We start from the raw sequence: 22186 nt of genomic DNA, 5'->3' as shown, positions 1-22186 counted from the left end.
ATAAAGTTTGGGGTGTGAGATAGGTTGTGCTACTTATTCATGCACACAGTTTAGGGTGTCAGGTCGACTGTGCTACTTAACTCTATGCAATACAGCTCAGTTAAGTGGATAGGTTGTGCCTTTCCTCATCTAGGCATTTTATCTCTTAGCCTAAGTGGCAGTCTGCAGTTACACTTTTAACTAACAATTAGATTGCAGTTATAGGCTGCACTCCAGTTCATGACAGCCTTGTAGATAAATGAAGCATACTATCTGTCTGAACTTCTACTGTTTACAGTGAGTGGAATGCATCGATTCACAATGTTGGAAAAATTTAGACCGGCATGTTTCTTTTACTCCACCCTTCCACCTTTCTCTTATTAGGATGGAAAATACATTGTTAAATTATTTTGTTGTAGATCTCACAGCCCTTTCTTCATTTTACTACCTACCTCACTGTCCAGATACCCTGCTAAATTACCTGTCACACCTCCACATATTTCCCCGTCCATGCCTCCCATCTCTTCTTTCATGGGGTTATAACCCCAACTATCTTGCCAACTCATAATGCTAACTCGTTACCTCTCATTACTTCCCTTGAGTATATTCAATATTTTGTCTGTTATTTTAGCTTCAATCTTTTTGGAATATTCATTACAAACATTTTGCTTCATTTTCATCCATGTCAGAACCTCTAGACTACTAAGGTCCACTATCATTATTAAGAATACATAATTCACCGACAATAATCAGCAATAACCTCACTTCTATCATTAGGAATCAATTTCTGTTGCAAACCATACTCATGCAAAAGTCACCGATCCACATCCCAAAAATTTAGGATCTTTTCTTCACAGTGAAGATACCTGTGTGTTAGAAAAATCTATACATGCTGCTTAGAAAATATATTTACATACATGCTGCCTAGAAAAAGCTTACTTACAATGGGTATGTTTAGGAAGAGATGTGTATTTAAACATTCAAACATATATAAGTTGTGTGATCAAAAATATAGAGAAACGTGTGCTTTAGTTAGAAATAAATGTACTTAAATCCATAAAAGAGAACAAAGTTTGGAAAGTAGTATATAATGCATTTAATTCTGTCTTACTAGAATAATAGTAGAAATAAACCTGCATATTATTGCTTGAAGCACCAGCTGCAGTGTAATCAGAAATTCTGACCTTGGCAGCTTCAGTAAAACACAGCCTGGCCTATGTCTTTTCAAGTAAAGATTATTTTGCAAGTTAGAAAATATTGAATCTGTTCGACAGGGTGTCCTCTTTCCTGCCTCCACCAGGAGAGATTGTACGCATCATCTCTGATAGTGCGAGCTGGGAACTAGGGAAGACAAAGAGGCATTACAAAGACATACATCTATTGTATTCGAACTAATCAGAGAACCTTGAATTGGCTACATCCTCAGGAGGTCATCGTGAATGACCAGGCGCTTAAAGGCTGTAATATTCACATGGGAAAAGACTTTGAAAAACACAAATTCAGCACTTTTTATGAATTACTATGATGAAGACCCCTGTCACTGACCACGCCCAGTGAGGTGGGCAAACTGATAATGACATGCTAAAGTTGGTGCCTTTCGAATAAAATCAGTCAAAATTCTATACAAACTTTGTGTATGGTTTTTGCCTCCAATGTACATTAGAGCTTTAAGATACTTGAGTTTTCCTGCATTATTGTTTGTTGATTGACATTGTTTTTGAATAACTCAATGATTTTTACAGTCTGACTTCAACAAATTTATTTAACATCTTGGTCCTAATCGTGCCGGAATTCCCTTGCAAGCTACAGGTCAGGAATATATAGGGTGGTACCAAATCTGCGCAGAAGAAGGAAAGACTCACTGAATTGTCGTGTCTAAAGAGGCTGTCCACTTGTCTGATCTGTGGCCGAAAAGCGAAAACTGGGTCCTAAAGCATATCAAACATAAGCAGGAGGCCTGGAAGCAGAATTCCTCTTGTTTTTGTTTCTTAGATCGGGACCAGTTACACTGTGCTATTGCTAAGGTTTGCGAGGCAGGGAGAGAGGTAGTCGAAGCATTGTATCTTGGAGTCATAGATCAGGAAACAAAACAAAGCAAAGTAAACAGTCATTCTAGAATACGGGGAATAAGATACCACGTGGTACAAGAGAAAAGGTTACGTAACAGTTCTGTTTTCTCTCTCTCTCTCTTTTTTTTTTCTTCTTGAGACATGGGAAATGAATGCACTAAAGGGTCACGTGGACCGCCTATTTCCCTAGCTCAGAAGATGCAAAATATATGCACATTACAGAGAGCAGATAATGTGAGATATTTTTTCAAAATGGAGTTAACAAGTATGACTTTGATGGTAAATTAGATAAAAATGTCATTAGTAAAACTTTTGAAACAGTTAAAATCTGACGAGAAGGTCAGGCAAAAAACAACAAGCAGTTGGGTGTTCCCTCAAGCACATAGGTGGATTGAGGAAGTGAACTCGAGGGAACAGAAAATAAAAATGCAAAGGCATTATTTTTTAGACAAAGAGGATAATAACATAATAGTAGCATCGGTCCCTCCCCCACCACGCCCACCGATGCCTTACTCAGAATATGAAGCGGGAGGGCGGGCTGAACCCCCCACGCTACTCCAGAGACAATAGGGATATTAAGACAACCATTTATAAGAGAACCTTTATCGACTAGATCCCGAACACGTCAAATGCTTATAGATGTTCAACCAAGCGGGAAGTTTATTAGATGAGAGTGAGGAAATCTGTCCATTAATAGAAGTACCAAACCCACAGGCAGGACAGGAGGGCCAGGCCTCAACTCTCTTAGTGTATAGACCATGGACACCGGAAGAAGACATCCGGAAAAGCTACAGAAGGAATTCCATCCAAAAAATTAACTTTGAGAAATTTCTACAGTGATTTACAGGGTATGAGATTGAGTTACCACTTAAATGGGGAAGAGGTAGAAAGAGTAGTTAGACAAATTTTTTAGGTCCAGACTGGCACATGATTTGTGGCGCCTGGAATGCCCATGACGCTGCAACACAGGCCACTCCCACATAACATCGCAGAACTAGATACTAGATTGAAGGTCTTACAGACCGCATTACTGGAAAAAATGGAAACCTAGGGCAGACTGGACTTGCATTAATCAATGCATACAACGAGATAATGAAACAGTGGATGCATACTATGGTAGATTATTAGAATAAGTTTTAATAACCATAGTGGCATGCCTGTCTGAAAATCAAAAGAATGATAGCTCATATGGACAACAATTGAAGAATGCATTTTGAAAGGTTGTATTGCTCTAATCAATAGCTTCATCACGGCACATGATAGATCATCGAAAGCAAGTAGGCTTCAAGCCTTTGTTAGAGTATACTAGACATGCCGAAAAACATTTTTTAACAGTAAAAAGAAAGAAAACGCAGGTCTTCACAGCTGAAGAGCCCAGTGGCGGAAGTTTTTGTAGTACAAGCAGCCAAAAAGGTAAGCAAAATACTCAGGGTAACAAACGCCCGACAGAAACTCAGAAATTTGAGGAGAGCAGAAAGAAGAAAAGGTGAATGCTTCAATTATGTAAGAAGGACATTTATAAGGGATTGCAGGAGCAAGGCACTCATGGAAAAAGGATAAGGAAGATGAGGATTGACTATATGATAGTTATGCTGCTCAGCAGTCACCAGGAGAGACTAATGAGCAGGGAATGATGTCAAATACCTTAGAAGAAATAAATGACATGCAACCGGATGTAGAAGTTGGGGAGAGTGAAGTTTTAGATCTGGCATTACTGAGCTTAGAGCTCTATTTAGCAGACACGAAACCGAAGTTACACTTCTGGTGGAAGGGAGAGAAGTCAAATTTGTGTGATTCAGGAGCATCACGAACTTTGATACATCCTTCAAAGTTACCGAACATTCTGAGTCACCTGATTACATATTAGTGAAAGCAGCAAACGGACAGCTGTACAGGGAACCTCTTTCCCATGATATAGCAATAACTGACCCTGTCTCGGCATGACCCAAAGAAGTAAAATAGTACTTTCTGCCAAATGCCCCATGAACTTATTAGGAAGAGATCTTATGCAACTTTTTGGCATAGCAGTAGTCACCATGAACGTATGGAAGCACAGAGACAAACTGATACTTTTGTAGTACGGTCGGGAGGGTGAGGCTTATTATTGGTACAGCCAGGATCTGGTTACAACCGTCCAGGGGCAGTGACCAAGGAACTGATGAATGTAGCCACCAGCAAGGTGCCTCCCCTCATGTTGACCAGCAACATTTATTACATTGTACCCTATATTATTGTAGCACACCAGGACCTGATAAAGAATACTAACAAAAGTTGTTCAGGAATCCTGCAAATAGACTGGTACTACGGACCTATACTGGGACACTGAGGGCAACAGTGTAGTGAGTTGTTCGTTACCTCAGGAGTTTTTGGAATTGTACAACCAATAAACTACCACATGTTAGCCTAACCAAAACAAGAATGTTAGTGGGTAGACTTGGGTGACAAAGTGACAGGATGGGGAGAGACTAACTGACTCAGAATTATCGGACTTAGGAGTACAGAAACAGAAACTGAATTGGTTAACACAAGCACGCCCAGCTGTACACTTTACAACAGAGTGAAACAGCTGACTGGCTCTTGATAGAAGAAGAAGAAAAGCTTTAAGTGAAATACCAAATGTTCTTTGGTCAACAGGAAAATCAGATGTAGGACTTATTCAACAGCAGGGCCAGTAGTTATTACACCAAAATCAGCCTTTAGACCAAGAAAGACAATATCCTTTGAGTAAGGATGAACAGGGAATCAAACCTATCATAATGGCATTACTTAAGAAAGGATACTGGTGGAATCTTTAGATTCACCATGTAATACTCCTCTATTTCCTGTAAAAAGCAAACGGGAATGGCGGATGGTACAAGATTTGCAAGCTGTAAATGATGCGGTAATCAAGAGCACCTACGGTGCCAGACCCACATACCTTATTAAACGATTTGAAACATAACAAAATACTTCACCGTGGTAGATATTAGCACGCATTATTTTTCAATACCTATCCACCCTGACAGCCAGCATTGGTTTGCATTTACATTTCAGGGCAAAGGTATACGACACCGACTACCACAGGGATATAGTGAAAGTCCAACAATATTCAGACAAGAGATGGCTAGCAACCTGGCGGGGTTTTCTCCACCAGAGGGCAGCCAAGTACTACTTTATGTAGATGACATCCTGCTTGCAGCCCCTACCAGCAGCAGTGTAGGAAGATACAATAGCATTGTTGAAATTTTAGCTGAGCAGGGGCATAAAGTGAACAAACATAAATTGCAACTTTGGAAAGAACAGGTTAAATACCTGGGATATGTGATATCCAAAGAAGGTAGAACATTAGATGAAGATCGAAAACAGCTATCTTACAAGCACCCAGACCAACTACCAAAAGGAAATGATGTCCTTCTTGGGAACCACTAATTTTTGTCGGGTTGGATACCGAATTATGCTTTGAAACGGCTCCATTGGCTGATTTAATATTTAAAACACCAATGGCAGCACAAGAAATACTGCACTGACCTGAAGCAGAAGCAGTTTTTGTAGACTAAAACAACTGATAGCTTCATCATTAGTTTTAGGGCTTCGAATTACCATAAGAGATTTTCCAAACTGTAGATTGTAGGCAGGGATATATGACGCCAGTACTGACGCAACAACATGGCGGCAAGCAACGCCCATAGCTTACTATTCATCACAGTTAGATCCGTGGCACGATCATTACCACCCATGCGACAAGCAGTAGTCGCAGCAGCTATGGCAGTGCAAGCTTCAGCCTCAGTGGTATTATTTCATCCTCTCACGTTGAGAGTACCTCATGCAGTTGCAATAATTTTATTGCAAGAAAATAGCATTTTTATCCCCTGCCAGACATCTTTCTTGCATGACCATACTATTGAGTCAACCCCATATGACAATTGAACGTTGTACAACATTAAATCCATCGACATTACTTCCGATTCCTGTGGATGGCACACCGCACAGCTGCCTACAGGAAGTGGAACAAATAACCACACCCAGACAAGATCTTACTGATGTACCTTTAGCTGACGCAGAGTGACATTTTTGTAGATGGGTCCTGTAGACGAGGTCCTACAGGAAAAACCTAGTGGGTTATGCAGTAGCACTGATAAATCATAGAAGCACAACCCCTGCAACATAACCTGTCAGCTCAAGCAGCAGAATTGATAGCTTTGACACGTGCTTGCACTCTGGCAAAAGACAAATGTGTTAACATATATACTGACAGTCAGTATGCTTTCTCCACAGTGCATGTCTTTGCACAACAATGGAAAAACAGGGGAATGATAACATCTACTGGCAAGCCGATTAATCATGCACAATTGATTTTGAACTCTGCTAGATTCTATTCAGTTACCCACTAGAATAGCTATCTGTAAATGTGCAGCCCATACCAAACAACAAGATAGAATTTCAAAGGAATGCCGGGCTGATGCAGCTGCGGCAAGCTGCCTCAGACCCAGAAACTGTGCTTTTAAATGAAGAACTACAACCTTCTGAGACTTTGATTTAGACATGTTGAAAACAATGCAGACATTGAAGCTACAAAAGCAGAAAAGCAAAAGTGGATAAAACGAGGCAATCCTTAAAGAGGGACTGTACATCTCCAAAGAGAAAAGCCCATATTGCCATCTAATTTATTTAGATATGTAGCTTTGTTGAGTCATGGGCAGAGCCATGTCTCAACAGGGGGATGGTACAGTTAGTTAACAAAACATTCCAAACATACAGATTTACGAATTATACACAAAAATTTTGCGCAACATGTCATATTTGTAGCAAGCATCATGCACAGGGAGCATTTAAACCAAAGCGAGGAGTTTCCAACACCACCCTACCTGTTCCATACTATTTGTATGGATTTCATAGAACTGAATAAATGTGAAGGAAAAAATACTGTTTAGTGATCATAGATATGTTTTCAAAATGGGTAGAAGCTTTTCCAACTAGAACCGGATGCAGCAACAGTAGCAAAAGCCCTAGTAAAAGAAATTATTCCTAGATTTGGCATACCGGAAAGAATTTATAGTGACAATGGAACACATTTTGTAAAACCAGACAGTTCAACAGCTTGGGAGATTTTTGGGATTTTTGAAAAACCATTGTGCTTATCACCCTCAGTCAGCAGGGCTGGTGGAAAGGTACAATGGAATCTTGAAAACAAGTTGAGAAAATTAATGAGTGAGACTCAGAAAACTTGGATTTGCTGTCTGCCTTTAGCACTGCTGAGCATGAGAACTGTCCCAAATGTAAAGGGCTTGACCCCTTTGAGATAGTGTTTGAAGGGCATATTGTGTGTGCCAATGGAAGGCCCTCATGCCTGCAGAGCTGGAGGTTGATGGCTCATTAGCTAGTTATATGAAGAAGTTATTAACAAATAAGACTGTTTTGCAGTTGAACTCTTTTTTCAGATAAACAAGAAGCAAAACCAGAGCCGGTAGGACCCCGGGTCCTGGATTTGGCTGAAAATCATAAAGAGAAAAATCTGAGTCCAAAGTGGGAAGGTCCGCACAGGTACTATTGGCAACACCCACTGCAGTGAAAATTGCTGAGAGATCATCTTGGGTTCATTTAACCCACTGCAAACCTGTTAAGAAATTTAGTTTGGACATACCACAGGAACAGGATGGCCAGAGGCAGAATGAATAAAAATGTGAAACAACCCCTGAGACATTGGTTCACTGGCCTACTGATCATACACTTAATAACTATGTTTGTAGTAACCTTTTTGTTGTTATGGTTTTTCTTGCATATAACTACAGATGTGAAATTAATAAAACGTGATGAAGGACTGGCTATAGACTGGCACCCAAACTTTAACACATAACTGGCTATGAAACGAGTTTATGTAGAGACTATGAACGGTTCAAATTGCTGGGTTTGTACTGCAATACCCACAGCATATGGAGGACTTTTGATGTCTGCTGTCCCCTTGGGAATAAATGAAACTTGGGAAAACCTGTTATTTGACACAGGCAGCTTGCTGTGAGATCACAAGACAAAGTGGCATTATATTTGCCTGTTACTCAGAAAGGAATTGTTTGTTTTGTTAAAAATGATACACCCAGGTTGGTTGGAGTAACTGTAACATAACTGTGTCTTACAAATGTTATATAAAACCTATAGACCAAGGTACTAGTTGTAGCACTAATTATGGTTCATACTTAAGCTTGATGAAACAACATTGAGAGATGTGCAAAAACTCCTGAAATATATAGGCAATTATCTGTTATAGATAAGAAAATGTTTCATTCAGGGTTAACCCGATCAGTACAAAAAGTAGAAAACTGTTATTTTGTTTGTGGGAAAAAAAAAAGGCCTATAAATGGTTACCTGAGAATTGGTCCGCAGTTGTTTTTGGGTTACCTGGTTCCAGCCATAAGACATACTGCAGAATTGCCCCTGTAAAATACGAATGTGAGAAACGTGGCTCAACAAGCCGAAAATACAGTCAGAAAACCTACTGAGAAAATCCAGTGGGTAAGATTGAAGCAAGCTGGAAGGATCATTCGCCTGTGAAGGACAAAGAAAAATTGACCCATATGGACTTGGTGACAGTGTTATATCCTGGGCTGGGATATTCCCAACCTACGGAGCAGCCAAATCAATTTGGGAACTGAGGAAATTGTCAAAACCCTCAAGTAATGAGCAATGCAACTTTTTCCGCTCTTGAACTTGTGACTGATGAAATGAATGCAATGAGAACAGTTGTATTACAGAACCTAATGGCTCGACTACACCCTAGCGGCGAGAGGTGGTACGGCGCTTATCAAAGAAGAATGCTGTGCGTACATTCCAGACAACCAGCATGAAATTAATGATCACCTGGAGGTAATAGCAGGTGTCAGCAATGAGTGAACCAGGCCCAAACCCACTGACTTAACTTTTCCAGAATCTGTTTGGGGGTGGGGTCGGTCCTTATGAACATTCTGATTGCACTTGTGTGGTACTGCTCATAATTGGAGCATGTGTCTGCTGCGGATACCCTGTGTGAAAAATTAGTTAAAGACTTAGTTGATGTATCAGTGACTGAAACTATGTACCAAGATATGGAATTGAATTTGTTGATACCAAGTGAAAGTCTATCTGAAATATAAAACAAATGACTTACTTAGCTGAGAGTCCTTGAAAGGAAAAGGCTAAGAAATGAAATAATACTGTTTATGTTTCAAATAGCATTAAATGCATTAACAGGAGGGAGAATGTTAGAAAAATCTATACATGCTGCTTAGAAAATATATTTACATACAGCCAATGCTGCCTAGAAAATATATTTACAATGTGTGCTGCTTAGGAAGATGTGTATTTAAACATTCAAACATATATAAGTTGTGTGGATCAAAAATATAGAGAAACGTGTGCTTAGTTAGAAATAAATGTACTTAAATCCATAAAAAGAGAACAAAGTTTGGAAAGTAGTATATAATGCATTTAATTCTGTCTTACTAGAATAATAGTAGAAATAAACCTGCATATTATTGCTTGAAGCACAAGCTTCTGAAATGCAGTGTAATCAGAAATTTGACCTTGGCAGCTTGCAAACACAGCCTGGCTCATGTCTTTCAAGTAAAGATTATTTTGCAAAGTTAGAAAATAATAAATCTGTTCGCATGTGTGTCCTCTTCCTGCCTCCACCAGGAGAGTAGTTTTGTGCGCACTATCTCTGATGGAAAAGTGCGAGCTGGGAACTAGGAAGACAAAGAGAGGCATTAAAGAAGATATACATCTATTGTATTCGAACTAATCAGAGAACCTTGAATTGGCTACATCCTCAGGAGGTCATCGACTGACCAGGCGTTTGCAAGGCTGTAACATTCACATGAAAAGACTTTTGAAAAACACAAATTCAGCACTTTTTATGAATTACTATGATGTAAAGACCCTGTCACTGACCACGCCAGTGAGGTGGGCAAAACTGATAATGACATGTATAAAGTTGGTGCCCTTTTCTGAATAAAATCAGTCAAAATTCTATACAAACTTTGTGTATGGTTTTTTGCCTCCTAATGTACATTAGAGCTTTAAGATACTTGAGTTTTCCTGCATTATTGTTTGTTATTGATTGACATTGTTTTTGAATAACTCAATGATTTTTACAGTCTGACTCTAACAAATTTATTTAACACTGTGTCTTATTCATAATTAGGATATGAATTGTTTCAGTGATGAATATTTTTCTTATGATTTTTATGGGCACTTTTCATATTCGATACATTATTTTTAATAATATTTGACGGGGCATGCTATTTCCATTAAGATACATTATTACACCATAGCATAACTAGTCAAAACTCAATTTTTTCTTAGTGATTTGTACTCCTAATCAAATTAGATCAAGCATTTAGCCATCTTGTGGGCCCACCAAAAGAATGTCCAGTGAAACTTATACTATAATGACATGAATGTTAGTCATTTATCTTGTAAATTAAAATGCATAGATGCAGTAGCAGCTGATAAGTTAACAGGAAAATCAAATTTATTTTAAAGAAACTATCAAATCAGGACCATTTACTATATTGCCCAAGTGCAAACTGTCTGCACTTTCTTGTGATTGTCACATAGTTTGTCTCAATACTACTTCTTGACTGTTTAGGTGGCAGAGAAACTTTGCTATGTATCTTTGCAAACAGCTTAGGTGTCAGGTAGGCTGTGATACTTATCTATGCACATAGCTCAGGTGTCAGGAAGGCTGTGCTACTTATCTAGGCACATAGCTTAGGTGTCAGGTAGGATGTGCTACTCATCTATGCACATTCCTTAGGTCTCAGGTAGGCTGTGCTATTTATCTATGCACATAGCTTAGGTGTCAGGTAGGATGTGCTACTTATCTATGCACATAGCTTAGGTGTCAGGTAGACTGTGCTACTTATCTGTGCACATAGCTTAGGTGTCACGTAGACTGTGCTACTTATATGTGCACATAGCTTAGGTGTCAGGTAGGATGTGCTACTCATCTATGCACATAGCTTAGGTGTCAGGTAGGATGTGCTACTCATCTATGGTTAGGTTATGCTACTTATCTATGCACATTCCTTAGGTGTCAGGTAGGCTGTGCTACTTATCTATGCACATAGCTTAGGTGTGAGATAGGTTGCTCTTCTTATCTATGCACATAGCTTAGGCGTCAGGTCGAATGTGCTACTTAACCTATGCACACAGCCTAGTTGGCAGATAGGTTGTGCCTTTCTCTCATCTGGGCATTTTATCTCTTAGCCTAAGTGGCAGTCTGCAGTTACACTTTTAACTAACAGCCTAGATTGCAGTTATAAGCTGCACTTCCAGTTCATGACAGCCTTTGTAGATAATGAAGTATACTATCTGTCTGGAGCTTCTACTTTTTAAGTGAGTGGAATGCACTCGATCTACAACGTTGGAAAAATTTAGGCCGGCATGTTTCTTTTACCCACCCTTCCACCTTCTCTTATTAGGATGGAAAATACATTGTTAAATTACTTATTGTTGTAGATTCCTGCCAGCCCTTTCTCTTCATTTTACTACCTACCTCACTGTCCAGATACCCTGTTAAATTACCTGTCACACCTCTGATATTTCCCCATCCATGCTCTATCTCTGCTTTCACAAGTTATAACCCTAACTATCTTGCCAACTCATAATGTTAACTGTTACTGTCTCATTACTTCCCTTGGAGTGGTGTCTTACTATTTTGTCTGTTATTTTAGCTTTCAATCTTTTATTCATTACAGACATTTTGCCTAATTTTCATCCATGTCAGGAACCCTCTAGCACTACTACGGTCCACTACTAGCACATAAGAATACATAATCTACCGATTAACACCAGCAATAAACTCACTTCTACTACTAGAAATCAATTTCTGTTGCAAACAATACTCATGCAAAGGTCACTGATCCACATCCCAAAAATTTAGGATCTTTTCTTAAAACTGTGTCCTACAGAAAGCGATATGTTCAAGAGATATTCACTCAAGCATATGACCACCTCAATTCAGGCCTTAGTTACAGAACCCACTCACCTATCATATCAGAAGTAAAGACCTTAAAATAGCTTGCCTTATTGCATGCAGTCTTAATAATCAATGGATCAGTCTTGAAGCGTGGCTGGTAACATAAAATTCCCATATTCTTGCTGTTTCATAAACTCGGCTGAAGGATGCTTGCTGCTCGTCTGCTTTTATAAAGGACAACTACTACAAATATAATGACAAAAGTCTAGACCTAATATTTGGTTGCGGTGCTTCAGTCCTAATCAAACGGAATCCCTCAGTTTCAGATGTGGATTGCACTAATTCTTATACTGCTGATGACAAAGTGTCTCAGTTCAGTACTTCCTCACATTACATTACATTAGGTGGGCATAATCATGTGTGGATTGCTGCAGTTTACATTTCTCCACACTCTTCTCTGTCTCTCTCCTTTACATAAAAACTCTTTAAAAAAACTCCCCTTTAACAAATTGTGTCCCCCTAAAAGGGATTTAAAATAACAAAAAAATTTAAAATTTTTAAAGGGCCAATTATTCTATTATAGATAAGAAAATGTTTCATTCAGGTTAACTTCCGCATCAGTACAAAAGTGAAAACTGTTAATGACTATTTTGTTTGTGGGAAAAAAGGCCTATAAATGGTTACCTGAGAATTGGTCCGACAGTTGTTTTTTGGGTTACCTGGTTCCAGCCATAAAGACATACAGAATTGCCCCTAAGGTAAATCGTAATGTGAAGCGTAGCTCAACAAACTGAAAGCCACAGTCAGAAAACCTACTAATCCAGTGGGTAAGATTGAAGCAAGCTGGAAGGATCATTCGTCTGCTGAAAGGACAAAAGAAAATTGACCCGCCATGGACTTGCAGGTGACAGTGTTGCTCCATCTATGGGCTGGGATATTCCCAACCTACAGACAGTCAAATCAATTTGGGGAACTGAGGGAGAATTGTCAAAACTCCTCCCGAGTAATGACAATCTGCTGACTTTTCGCTCTTGAACTTGTGACTGATGAAATAGATACAATGAGAGAACAGTTGTGTTACAGAACGAATGGCTCGACTTCACCCCTAGCGGCGAGAGGTGGTAAATCTTATCAAGAATGCTGTCACGTGTTCAGACAACCAGCATGAGTGTGATCACCTGGAGGTAATACAGCAGGTGTCAGCAATGGCGAACCAGGCCCAAACCCACTGGCGAACTTTTCCAGTCTGTTTGGGGGTGGGGATTTTCGGTCCTTATAGACATTCTGATTGCAATTTGTGTGGTACTGCTCTAATTGGGCATGTGTGTCTGCTGCGGGATACCCTGTGTGAAAAATTAGTTAAAAGACTTAGTTGATGTAATAGTGGCTGAAACTATGTACCAAGATATGGAATTGAATTTGTTGATGCCAAGTGAAAGTCTATCTGAAATATAAAAGCAATGACTTTACCTTAGCTGAGAGTCACTTGAAAAGGAAAAGGCTAAGAAATGAAATAATCTTTATTTTATGTTTAAAATAGCATTAAATGCATTAACAGGAGGAGAATGTTAGAAAATCTACTTACATGCTGCTTGAAAATATATTTACATACATGCTGCCCTGAAAAATATATTTAATGTATTGCTGCTTAGGAAGATGCTTGTTTAAACATTCAAACATATATAAGTTGTGTGATGAAAACTATAGAAACGATGTTACTTTAGTTAGAAATAGTATACTTAAATCCATAAAGAGAGAACAAAGTTTGGAAGTATATAATGCATTTTAATTCTGTCTTACTAGAACCTGTAGTAGAAACAAAGCCTACATATTATTGCTTGAGCACAAACTGCAGTGTAATCGAAATTTGACCTTGGCAGCTTGCAAGCACGGCTGGCTCGTAACCTTTCAAAGTAAAGATTATTTTGCAAAGTTAGAAAATAATAATAAATCTGTTGCATGTGTGTCCTCTGCCTCCACCAGGAGTAGCCTTGTCGCACTATCTCTGATAGTCATAGCTAGAGACTAGGAGAGAGACAAGGGAGGCATTAAAGAAGACATACATCTATTGTGTCGAGATAATCAGAGAACCATGATTGGCTACATCCTCAGAGTCCTTCGTGACTGACAGGCATTTACAAGGCTGTAACTTATTCCACATGGGAAAAAAGACTTTTGAAAAACACAAATTCAACACTTTTTTATGAATTACTATGATGTAGGAACCCTGTCACCCCGGCCACGCCAGTGCGATAGGCTGATAATGACATCATCAGAGTTGGTGCCCACTTTTCTAGATAAAATCAGTCAAAATTCTATACAAACTTTGTGTATGGTTTTTGCCTCCTAATATACATTAGAGCTTTAAGATACTTAGGTTTTCCTGCATTGTTGTTTGTTATTGATTGGCATTTGTTTTGAATAACTCAATGATTTTTGTTCTGACTCTAACAAGTTGCTGTTAACACTGTGTCTTATTCATAATTGGGATGTGGTGTTTCATTAATGAATATTTTCTTATGATTTTTTATGGGCACTTTTCATATTCGATGCATTATTTTTAATAATATTTGTGGGCATGCTATTTCCATTAAGATACATTATTACACCATAGCATAATAGTCCAAACTCAATTTTTCTTAGTGATTTGTACTCCTAATCAAATTAGATCAAGCATTGTAGCCATCTTGTGGGCCACCAAAGAATGTCAGTGAAACTTATACTGTAGCTGGCATGAATATTGGTCATTTTATCTTGTAAATTAAAATGCATAGATGCAGTAGCAGCTGATAAGTTAACAGGAAAATCAAATTTATTTCAAAAGAAACTATCAAATCAGGACCATTTATTTGCCCAAGTGCAAACTGTCTGCACTTTCTTGTGATTTAACCACCTGCGTTTGTCTCAATACTTCTTGACTGTTTGGGTGGCAGAGAAACTTTGCTATGTATCTTTGCAAACGGCTTAGGTGTCAGGTAGGCTAACATTCTTTATCTATGCACACATAGCTCCAGGCTGTCAGGAAGGCTGTGCTACTTATCTGAGCACATAGCTTAGGTGTCAGGTAGGATGTGCTACTCATCTAGCACGGCTTCCTTGGGTCTCAGGCGGGCTGTACTGTTTATCTATGCACTTAGCTTGGGTGTCAGGTAGGATGTACTGCCATCTGTCACATAGCTTAGGTGTCGGAGTAGACTGTGCTTATCATGCACATAGCTTAGGGTCTCACGTGGACTGTGCTGCCACCTTTGACTTAGGTGTCAGGTAGGATGTGCTACTCATCTATGCTGCACATAGCTTAGAGTGTCAGGTAGGATGTGCTACTCATCTATGGATTTAGGTTATGCTGCTTGTACATTCCTTGGGTGTCAGGTAGGCTGTGCTATATCTATGCACATAGCTTGGGTGTAGAGATAGGTTGCTCTTCTTGGCCTATGCACATGGCAGGCGTTGGTCGAGATGTGCTACTTAACCCTACTGCACAGCCTAGTTGCTTGAATCAGGTTGTGCCTTTCTCTCATCTGCATTTTATCTGCCCAGCCTAAGTGGCAGTCTGCAGTTACTTTTTAACTAACAGCCTAGTTGCAGTTATAAGCTGCACTTCCAGTTCATGACAGCCTGTAGATAATGAAGTATACCCTCTGTCTAGACTGCTTTTTTTTAAGTGGAGTGGGATACTTTTCGATCTACAACGTTGGAAAATTTAGGCCGGCATGTTTCTTTTTTACCCACCCGCCCACCTTCTCTTAATGGGATGGAAAATACATTGTTAAATTACTATTGTTTTGCTTTGAATTCCTACAGCCCTTTCTACTTCATTTTGCTACCTACCTCACTGGCTTCAGATACCTGTTAAATTACCTGTCCACACCTCTGATATTTCCCCCATCCATGCTCTATCTCTGCTTTTTTTTCTAAGTTATAACCCCTAACTATCTTGCCAACTCTCAATGTAACACTGTCTCATTGCTTCCCATGGGTGGTGTCTTACTATTTTGTCTGTTATTTTGCTTTTCAATCTTTATTCATTACAGACATTTTGCCTAATTTTTCATCCATGTCAAGGAACCCTCTAGCACTTTCTCACGGTCCACTACTAGCACATAAGAATACATAATCTACCGATTAACACCAGCAATAAACTCACTTCTACTACTAGAAATCAATTTCTGTTGCAAACAATACTCATGCAAAGGTCACTGATCCACATCCCAAAAATTTAGGATCTTTTCTTAAAACTGTGTCCTACAGAAAGCGATATGTTCAAGAGATATTCACTCAAGCATATGACCACCTCAATTCAGGCCTTAGTTACAGAACCCACTCACCTATCATATCAGAAGTAAAGACCTTAAAATGAAAACACCTTGTGCATGCAGTCTTAATAATCAATGGATCAGTCTTGAAGCGTGGCTGGTAACATAAAATTCCCATATTCTTGCTGTTTCATAAACTCGGCTGAAGGATGCTTGCTGCTCGTCTGCTTTTATAAAGGACAACTACTACAAATATAATGACAAAGTCTAGACCTATTTTGGTTTGTGGTGCTTCAGTCCTAATCAAACGGAATCCCTCAGTTTCAGATGTGGATTGCACTAATTCTTATACTGCTGATGACAAAGTGTCTCAGTTCAGTACTTCCTCACATTACATTACATTAGGTGGGCATAATCATGTGTGGATTGCTGCAGTTTACATTTCTCCACACTCTTCTCTGTCTCTCTCCTTTACATAAAAACTCTTTAACATGTGTCCCCTAAAGATGTACATAACACAATTATTTTTGGTGGTTTCAACATCAATGCTATTGGGAGAGTCTCTCCAGCTCTGAACAAAATATTGGAGCAATTTAGCCTGGTCCGAGTAATACAAGTGCCTATTCAAACCAAATACAAGAAGTGGTTCCAGCTCCACACTTAACCTAATAATAACCAACCTCGAGCAAGTTTCTACTTTTCAGAAATATGTCAAAGCTCTGAGTGGTCACTTATCCATTACATCAGTTTGGTCATTCAGAACATATCCAATTCTCGACACAGGACGAGCAACCAAAGAACGACGAGTTAAAAACAGATCTATTAACATGAACGCTCACAAAACACACTGCGTTTTCATCTCACTTCAGTAGACTTCACCAGATACATCAAAGCCTCTCAATGCCAAGTTTATAAATAAATCACTCAATAACTGGTAAACACATACTTCCAATTCGCTTCAACCCCAATGCTGGTGTTTTGGGAACCTCCATTTCTATTTATGCTAAAACCAAGTCTACTTGGATTGGTTATTGTTTTTGGTGGCACAATTGTCTCTTTTTGCTGTGGCTTTTTGGTCACTCAGAACATATAAACAACCTCCTCAAATAACTGAAGGAAGATCTTTCCCTAATGATAAGCTATGAAATCCCAACAGCCTAATCAGTGCTGTAGATTGGACTCCCTTGTATGCCATTTCTAAACCCACCTCTACTATAGAATTTTTCAACATAAAACTGACCACATTTCATGATACACTGTGCCCCCTTACAAAAAGGAGGCTTAGATCGCAATGTTGCGCATGATATTCAGTGGCTAGTAAAAACAAAATTAAAGCCAGAGGTTTATCCAGAAAGAAATGGAAAAGGAACCCCAACAGTACAGAACTACATTAAACTTTTCTGAGTTTAAGAAAAGAAGCAATAATTGCAATGAATACTGCAAATGCTGTGTACCTTAGACAGAAATGGGAAGCAAACTAGTATAGACACAATCAGTTTTGGAAAGAAATAAAATGCTTAGCACTGAAATTAAATAAGTCTTCAGCTACCAAGGATAAACCCTTAACACTGAACATTCTACCTTTGCAAATGATTCTGCTCACTTTTTGCAGTCCGTAATAACTGACATAACTAAAGCCTTTCCTACAATTTACTCCCTTACCAATGAAGAACAAGAACATTCATCTTCAGTCTATAGCCTCTAGCCTCTTATGCAGCAATCTATTACTTCTCAAACTCAACAATTCAGGATCTAAATCCAGTAATCTTCATCCCACATTCATAAGGCTTGCAGCTGAAAAAATTGCTAAACCTCCTACTCATATCTTTAACCTCTCTCTCAACTCAGACACTCTCCCACGAACATTCAAGCATGCAGTTGTATTCCCTCTACCTAAAGTTACTTCTGCAAATAGGCTCATAGGTTCACACATAGGTTTGTACTAGACTAACAACCACCAAGGTCTTTGTAAGCCTAGCCATTCAACCCAACCCAGTTTTGTCCTACAATTTCTTGGGTGCTTATATGGTGGAGTATATTAGTAAGGAAGTACGTAAGGGTCATGTGTGTGTGTGAGATATTTTAGTTGGGAATTAACTTTCTTACTATTGACCTCTTTCAAGCCGCGGTGGTGCAGCGGTAGCGTTGTCACCTCACAGCAAGAGGTTTTCCCATTTGATTATTCTCGCTGGAGGCCCCAGCTTCTGTGTGGAGTCTGCATGTCCTCCTGTGGTCGAGTGGCGTCGAAGACATGCGTGAAGGGATGTGCTTTTGTTGAGGTTGGGGCATGGGGCTGGCACCTCGACTTGCAAAATTGACCTACCGTCATTACCGTGCGGAGTTCTGCTGTGGCGACCCCTAACCGGGAAAAGCCAAAAGAAAAACAACAACAACTATTGACCTCTTTCCATCAGAGATATGGGAACCAGGCTGGGGGTGAATTTGTGATTTGCTATCCAATGATTAAGGTTTCTTATGAACAGGATAAGGGATGAACTCTGCTTCATGTAGATGGGGATTTCATGTCTAGGATCACTTTGGACACTATCAATTCCCTCAACAGGTTCTATTTATGTTGCAGACAAAGTTTAGGTCCTTGGATCTAATGTTTCTGGTTTGACTTGTCATGTGGATGTGCAAAAGATCCTGCAGAGCTGGATCCGAGGACACATTATATGCTAGGCATAGTTTGCCTCTCATTAACCTGTATGAGACTAAGTACAGAGATAGGACCTTAAGGTGATCTGTGAAGGACAGGGTATTCATACCCTGGATTCTCCTGGTGAGGAACCTTTAAAGAACTTCAGTTCTGCAAGTGCCTGGATGGTACATGCCAAGGAGCACTGTACTCAATGATGGGATCCTGATAAGGACTGGTAGTATAGCTTATGGACAATGGGTCTGTAGTTCCCATGATCAGTTAATGGTCCATGCTTACGAAGAGCAATGACTGTTGCAGCCCTCCAGTCACCTGGCATGCAACCTGATTTGAGGCTGTAGTGAAGAGTGCCTAAAGAGGTCTTGCTAGATCATGTTTGGGCTCACAGGAGGTAACCGGGAGATTATTTGGGGTCCACTGCGACAGGGTTGTGTAGTAGACATGTCTAGGACCGGCTTCCTGTTGACAGTTGAGTGGAATATGCTAGAAGGGATTTCACAGAGGGTATTATGGGGGGTGGGGGTGAATTGACAGCTAAACTAATCAGCCAGTAGATTTGTTATGTCACCCTAGTCAGTGAAGTTTGTGCTAATTTACCTCCAGTTCTGCACACTGTTGTGCATCACTGTTAAGATTTTTAACATAGCTGAAGAAGGCCTTGTAACTGCCCTTAGCCTGGGAGGCTAGCCTGACCTTGTAATTCTCCCTGCTGGACATTATTAGTCCTGTTAGTTTCTTATTTAGTTGAATCAGAGAGCTCTTATTTCTGCAAGAGTTGCTCTTTCTGATTTTGGTCATACCTTTTTTCTTTTATTAATATAGCCTGTTGATGTAAGGATTTTACCAGTGTGATTTGTTTTGTGTGCTAGATCTGGGCTTACTTCTAGAAGGGACATCAGCCTCAATGCCGCCATTTACATGTTTGTATAGAGTTTCTGTAAATAATTCTACACAGGTATCTGTCTTCTTGGGGTTTGGGGTGCTGTGAATTCTGACAAACTGTCAGTTAATAGGATGTGGTTTGCTAACTGTTATGGGTTTACCTGGGTTTTCTGAGTTGAGTTTTATTTTGAGGGAAACAGCTTTATGATCCAACTTCACCAAAGGGGATGGGTCACAGTGTGGTGTACAATGCTCTCCTATACTGGTGAGTTATAAGCCTGTCCTCATTTGATCCACCTGTATTCAGGTGCATTTCCTTGTGCAAGGTGTTTGTGTAGATGAAGTCCAGGATACTCTGTCTGTGAGCATTATGAATCATGGAGTATGACCTGCAGCTGGCCAGTACATGGTAAGAACATCCATACTGTTGACATTAAATCACACCCTTGCATTTGTCGGGCAAACATACATGAGATAAAATGCAGGGGAATTTTACAAATATATATATATATATATATATATATATATATATATACATTATTATTGCTATGATTCTCCTCTGACTACTGAGTTTACACACCTGGCAGTTTTGCTGACATATGCTTTACCCCTAGGATACAAACTTGTCACCATCCAGAGGACAGAGATAAAATTGCAGTTTGCTTGGTGAGATCTCCTCTGACTGACAGTAATTTGCACCTCCTTGGATAAGCACCACTGCATGATCCCTGGTATCTACCAGATATTCTAGTGTGGGAAGTGATCACATAGTCACCCTCTCTCCAGAAGAAAGGTCAGCTAGCTGGCTTATGCCTTGTCATTCATTCCCTCCTTACACCAGCTACAACAGACTCATGAGCAACTACATGAACTAAGGTCTTTGAGGTCATACTCAGGGCTTTATCTCTGAAATGCCAATGATGCTAGTTTTCATTTGCTTTTATTGCTGTCAGTTATAAAAATAGACAAGAAACATTGATCAATCAGTTTGCTAGTCACTTGTGCATCAAATCTTTCCTACCACGTATGAGGTAGTGAGACCAAAATCCTTTGAAAAAGGTAGAAATGGCAATTTCATAGATTCAGAGACTCATAGCAGGTTACTAGACTAATGGCCAAAGAGCCATTGCAAGCCTAGCCATATTTATCCCGAGTTATGCCAATTATCAATTGTTAGGGGAGTGAAGTTCACAGAGGTATGATTCTATGGTATGGCAAATAATACCAAATGCCTCAGTCCATGAGGGACATGGGTGCCACCCAAGGAGTGAATTTACCATTGCCCATCCATTGATTTAGGTTGCACTTGAAGGGAGTCAGAGAAGAGCTCTGCCTCATATGAATGGGAAGCTTGCTCTGAAAGATGCTCTGTGAGATATCCTCTCTCAGAATAAACTCATGTCAGAGGCTATGTTAAGAACCCTGGAGCAACTGTCCCTTGTACAGTTTGATTTATGAATCATCTGCTTAACTTATTTCGGTCGGGAGCTGGATCAGAGAAATGCCCTGTAAGCCAGACACAGATCACCCCTTGGTAGCCTGTATGAACTGAATTCATTCTGATGATATTCTTTGTAACTTCACATGACGGACTCTGTTTTTACAAAATCTCAGCATGATATCATTGATATATTGACTGTATTTTATATATAATGTTGAAAGGTAGGTTACAAGATTAAAAAAGATCGGATACACAAGTCCCAGGATAAAAAAAAATGCCCAAATGGTGTAAACTCCGATGCAAGGACTTGAAAAATAGACACAGTGTAGAACTGTCAGGACTTGGAAACATTTCTACCACAAGGTTAGGCAAGGGTCAGGGGGAGAGTTACCCCCCCCCCGTGTTAGAAGAAATAAATAATCCACAAAAAGCATGAAAACTGACTGGCCAAAAAAGATTATTAAAGATGATAATGTGGGCTAGTTAGGATAAGGAAGAAATATTGTATTGTTGCTATTATGCAATAAGCCAGGAATTTCCAGACAGAAAATATTAAGAAAGACTAAATGAGAAATTAGAGGAAAGAAAATACTTGCAAAAGAAAAGTTTTCAAAAGCTGCAGATAAAAAAAAATTATGTTCCTTAATACAACAGATTAATGAAGTACAATATCTTGCCCCCAGATTCATGAACAGTCCGTGCAGGAATAGTCTATTCCTGCAAGGACTGTTCCATGTAGGAATACATCAGCAGCACGCCTTACATATTAATGAGGGCACGCTGCTGTATTCCTATACCTACATGATCCATGTATGAGTGCAGGTGGTGTCCTGCACGGACCTTAACAATCACTCAGAAAGTGCACTTTCAACAGAAGCAAAGTTGAGCCTGGCTAATATTATGCATTACATGTCGACACTGAAATGTAAAACTGAGTATGTCAGGTAGATACTGTAAGGCCACATCCCC

Source organism: Protopterus annectens, chromosome 15.part0 (assembly GCF_019279795.1).
Source record: "Protopterus annectens isolate FY-2018-M chromosome 15.part0, PAN1.0, whole genome shotgun sequence".
NCBI lineage: Eukaryota > Metazoa > Chordata > Ceratodontiformes > Protopteridae > Protopterus > Protopterus annectens.
Note: the sequence above shows the minus strand (reverse complement) of the source record.